This window comes from Rhinatrema bivittatum, chromosome 2 (assembly GCF_901001135.1).
Source record: "Rhinatrema bivittatum chromosome 2, aRhiBiv1.1, whole genome shotgun sequence".
NCBI classification, from domain to species: domain Eukaryota; kingdom Metazoa; phylum Chordata; class Amphibia; order Gymnophiona; family Rhinatrematidae; genus Rhinatrema; species Rhinatrema bivittatum.
In genome coordinates, this window is record NC_042616.1 from 641,208,014 (window position 1) to 641,213,642 (window position 5,629).

General features: G+C 39.6%; 1 long non-coding RNA gene across 1 annotated transcript; it reads right to left on the reverse strand.

The window, feature by feature from the left end:
* Window positions 1-3,310: 3,310 nt before the first annotated feature.
* Window positions 3,311-5,186, reverse strand: LOC115085379. Its single transcript, XR_003854817.1, has 2 exons — window positions 5,057-5,186; window positions 3,311-3,564 (listed from the first exon to the last, which is right to left on the reverse strand). It is a non-coding gene; the product is annotated as an uncharacterized LOC115085379 (long non-coding RNA).
* Between the last annotated feature and the right edge of the window lie 443 nt (window positions 5,187-5,629).

Sequence of the window (5,629 nt, forward strand, 5' to 3'; positions counted from 1 at the left end):
TTTGAGCTCATCAGAAGTAAACCATGTGTTTCTTGTTTGTCTTCTGTGTTCTGATGAATGAGTGCCGTTGTGTGTCAAAGTTTAATGTTCTTTGTGATGTGATGTCTGTGGTGAACTCTTCTCCCTAATTAATCTGAATTTGTTTTGCTCTTATGGTAGCTTCTGATCAAGTAACTTACCTACTGTCGAACTGCACGGCTCTGTCTCCTGTCCCTGACGCGCACTAAGCTGAATGACCTGTTTTCCCCCATCTGCATCATTGAATTCAAAGATTATCCTGACTGGGACTGTGAACTGTTTTCAAAGACTGCCATCATACATCGTATTCATTGTTTTTGTCTTGCTCAGATGCTGTTTGGTCCTATTTGCAAATTGCCATTATTTGGACAGAATTAATGCTGGTTTTTCTAAATTTTGTAGTATCTTCCTTGTCTAACCCCAACCTCTTATATCTTTATATGATTATGTAATATGCTTTTCTTCACCCATTACCCTTGTCTATGAAAGCTGCCTTGATTACATTACCCACATACTATATCCCACTGATTGCTCTCTTAGAACGAGATATGCCCCAGTATGGTCAAATGTTTTCTTGAATCCCTTATCCCTGGACAATGTTTTATCCACTATTGGGCCTACAGATGCTTTGTCACATGACTGCACTTGCCTGATGTTTCAACAGCCCTTTTTCTTTGCCTTCTTTGTTACTATCAGTTTGCTTTTGTATTTTCAGTTTGGTATTCACTTTTTGCATTAACATGTTTATTCTTTTTTGTGTATTATCCTTTTGGAATGGCATACTCCCTGTATGCACCACTGACCCGAATTGTAATGCTTGCATCACAGTAACTATAGATGGTACGACTAAAACTTCTACTCTGCTATACAAATTCCCTTATGATTGTGAAGGGACAGTTACATACCGTTCTCATAATTCCACACAATACAGTGTATGTGCATACAACCATTACCTGTTTTGACCCTACTGAAGTCCCTGCCCAACAATGGATACAAGTCCATAAATGAGACACTCCTCAAGATCTAGTTATGACATTTGCCCTTTGACTCTCTACCGAAAGGTCGGTTTCCCTCATTTTTAAGTATATTCCCTACCCGCATTCTGGGATGTGACCTATAGATGTGGTAATGATTTGGCTTGGCCATACACGCTCTTATCCTTTAACTATCAGGTTTTTCTCTGGATTTCTCCTTTTCTTATGTGCATATATATTTCTGCTACATCAGAGTACGTTACATTCATGCTGTTCTATTTGCTGTAAGCTATTTCTAGCATTTTCCCACTCGTCTTACTGTTGGTACCTCTGCATCTCTTTGACTTATTCTTTCTTCTACAGCCTGTACCTATAGTAATTACTTTGCTGGCTTTTTATATTCCAATATCCTATTCCCTTTATACTCTGATTTCTCTGTAACCTTTTTGAACATTTCTTCCTGTAACACTTCCTTTCAGATTTTACCTGGAGTTTGTTTATACCCTCTCACAAATATTTCCTGGTAGTTTTATGGCCTTTGTGCTTATTCTGAGATTGATCTCCTTGTAGAAATTTACCCATTCTAACTGAGGCTTCCTCTCACAAGGATATGCAACTGTACCTACTCCTACCTATGACCAGAACATGCCTTATGTTTTTGTTGTTTTTCCTTCTCCTCCTTGTCCATTTTAATGGATTACCTCTTCATGTTTTCTCTGTACCTTTTAAGAAGGATGTCCAACTGCTCTGCTAGGTTATCCCTCTTGATTGCTATATTTGTGACCCCCATGTGCAAAAGCACCGATCCCATCTCATGTAAAGCGCAGTGGATATTGGCCCACTCCATCGTTGCAACAAAGTGCATTCATAGCCCTTACACAGTATTACACACTATAGCTATAGGCAATTCTTCTTGTTTATCTCAATCTTTTCTCAACTATACCATGTAAGCTCAAATGGTAAATTCTCATTGGCTCAATATTGTAACCTATTAGGATGGCTCTTGGGGTTATGGAACTCCAATTTATATGTTGAATCGTATTATAAGATTGCAAGCTGTTGTTGAAATAATTACTAATGAAACTGCTAAAGCACTGAGAATATTAGCCACTCAGCAAAAGGGTTTTTGGAATGCTATTTATCAGAATCATCTAGCATTAGATTATATACTAGCTGTAGAAAGAGGATTATGTGGTAAATTTAACCTCAGTAACTGTTGTCTTCAAATAGACGACAAGGGTGAAGTGATTGAGGAAATCACTCGGAACATGATGTCTATAGCACATGTACCGGTGCAAACCTGGAAAGGACTTGATGTCAGTGATCCATTTGGATCCCTTGGCTCATGGTTTTCTAGTTTAGGTTCAGGATTCAAAATTCTAATTGGCTCCATGTGTACAATTGCCTTACTTGGGCTAGTTGTTTGTCTCTGCTTACCATGTCTCTGTATCTGCCTACGAAGATGCCGTGATCAAGTTTCTGCAATGCTGGTAACACAGACTAGCACTCGGATCATGCTTAATCAAGCTGAAACCTTGAACCTGATGCTTCTGGATTCTCATGCTGACACTGCATCATTCCCCACCACCTGTAATGACTATCTGTGAAAAATGAGCATATCGGTACGAAGACGGGTAATGCCTCTCGCCAGTAAGGAGTAGCCTTAACTAGGCTGGGCAGCCTAAGACATGGCGATATGTGACTCAGATAGGTATGAAGGGTTCTTAGCCAATCACCCTTCACAGGGGGATATGTAGAATAGTGCACTGCATATATCCTGCACATATGTAGTTATAGCACTATGAAGCACTGATTACTGAACTTGCCAGAGAATTATCCAGCACAGATGACATCATTCCTGGAAGGATGGAACTAAGTTTGTTATTCTAACTGATAAGAAGAGGCCTGTGGCCTATAGTGAGAGCAAGCTAAAGTACACATGTTAAAATATATATCGATTGGCTATTAAAGGTAAAGGGTGTGGATTATGCAGATGACTGATAATAGCAGACCCCAGACCCTTTATAAGCTGATGCACACGTTAAGAGCTCTGAGCAGATTTTAAACAGACCTTGTACACCTTTGCTTGTACTAAATTCTTTCTGTATTTTTCTGCTCCTAGAGGAATTATCCGCCTTCCTCTATATAATTACCTGTATTAATAAACCCCTTTCTTTATTACCGTCTGAAGCTGGTATTTATTCTGTAATTAGACACAGGGGACGCTCTTCTTTTAACAATATATATATTTAAGGCAAACCAAAGTAGGCTATATCTTGTTATTCTAGCACATAAAAGAACACAAAAGCATTACCAACTCTACCAAAATATTTTATTTTGAATATTTTTTAAAGGAGAAAAATGCTACAAAGGCATTAAAGGTTTTTTTGCATGCATGCTTAATGTTGCTTTACTGATGTTGTTTGTAGAAGGAGCATTCTTTGAAGTTGTCGATGCACTTAGAGGCCTCTTATTTACTTCTCCTTGAAAGAATTGATTCATTATCTCTTGTACTCGGGTATGTATGCCTACTTGAAAGAATCGCATCATTGTCGTGTTCTGCAGATACAACCTTTTAAGAAATGAAAATGCAGACATGTGGTAAGATTAGCATCCCTCCTTCAGCAGAATTCAGCTTAATCTTACCTAAAGTTGCAGAAGCCAAACACAAAATAGCCACAAACATTCAGAGCAGTCAAGCTGAGAATAACATATATACCATGTGAAATGTCCCTGCGCCAATAGGGAAATCAAAATGACAAATTTTCTAGAGCAAATCATCTGCAGGTTGCAGTTTTTCTTTTTTAAATGTAGTTCTTGGCATTTACAGTGCATAAGCGTCACCCATCTTTCAGATATACTGAGTCCATTTGGTCTGCAAAGTACATTTATTGCCTCATAAGGTGATTACCCTTTGTAATAATTTGACCTGAACTCTTTGGTTTTATAAGGCAGGCAAATTGTAGCAATATTTTATTCATGCAGCTTTCTTGTATCCTTTTAAAAATATCTACCCAAGCATCCAGAAAAATGTGAGCATGTGTAAAAAAAAAACAAAAAAGAATTAAAAAAAAAAAAAACCCCAGACGTTAAATTGCACTTTTGCTAGGAATTTTTAAATAGTGTACCGCTGTGCGCCTGAGTAGTATATGACAGGAAGGGCCTGAGGTACTAAAGCTTTTTCCCTGTAGACACAAAAATGGGAAAAACCCTTTGGTACGTCTGACCCTTAATGTTCATACAAGGGGTGTAATGGACACATCATTGGCTTTCATAGATATTTCTCTACAAACAGATTGCAAAATTCACACAATACTCCACCAGGCTATCATTTATCATTACTACCTCTTTGCATATTAATTCATTCTCTATCCTCCTAGTGAGCGAATAGGGTGGGCGGGCAAGAGAGGAAAGAGGAGCAAACGGAATCTGCAGCACAATGAAGAGAAAATGCAGATTGGAGCCTTGATAAGTGACAGGCCAGGTGGCTAATTGTGGTAAATAACCACAGTGTAAATTGTGTCATTTGCAAATACTGTAAATACAACTTCATTTTAATAAATCAATACAGTGCATAAGACTAGGAAAGCTGTAATTCTGAATGTTGAGGTATGCTAGAACTATGAATCATAGTAATTTATGCAGACAATATGGCTCGCCCACAGAAAAAAATGTTAGTAGTAGAGTACAGAAGAGACAGATGCAGTAGATTAATTGTATGAATAATTTACCTATAATTTTGGAAGGAAAATATAGAAGAACATTGAACTCCATTAAAAGGCAGGGGAGCTCATTAAATAAATGATAGCACCAGTCCTTTTTGTTCAATTTATAACTGGCACTAGCTGATTTAGCAGTAAAGATTAGCACAGGATTTAAGAAATGTTAGAAATTGCTTTAAATATGTGATAAATAGAGCTGTACCCTTGCATTAATGGCTGACCAAGCTTGGCACTGCCATGCAGGGCAATTTTCCTGTATCGGTGCTTTAGAGAGCTCTGCACCAACATCACATCCAGAGAGCCGGTGAGATGAAGCTGATACAGCAGGAGCTGTGCACTTACATTTTCGCTGGCCAGCCCAATATTGCTGCCTCTCTCTTTTCCCTCTTCCCATGGGGCTGTTCCTCATGGCTGCGACTTAGCCAGCATTTTCTGATTTGCAGCCTACAATTGCCTGCACAGTCTCCCTGCTTCTCCTGTTCCTCCTGTCAACTCCCTCCAGCTGCCAGTGAGAAATAAACGTTGAGGCTGGCAGAGCCTTCTTTTCCTATGGCTACTGGCTCTTAAAGGAGTACCTTCCTCAAACAAAACAGGTTAAAAAAAATACAGGGACTGGGTATTGCTGCATGTAGGCTCCTTCATCAGGGCAGTGTCTAAGACACAAACTACCAATGTAAGGGATACCACTATGGATTACACCCCAATCTTCACCCTCTGTGGTATGGTAAAGGAAAGGGGAATGGACAACCAACTCACTCACCACCCCCGCTCTTAAAACTCAGCCCCACACCTTTCTAGGCTTAGCTGTTCTGCCACACAGGAGACCTGGGTTTGATTCCTGAGCCCTGTTTGTGCTCCTGAAGCCAGCTGAGACTTCGGCGGGGGGGGGGGGGGGGGGTGCTGAGAAGGTAGCAC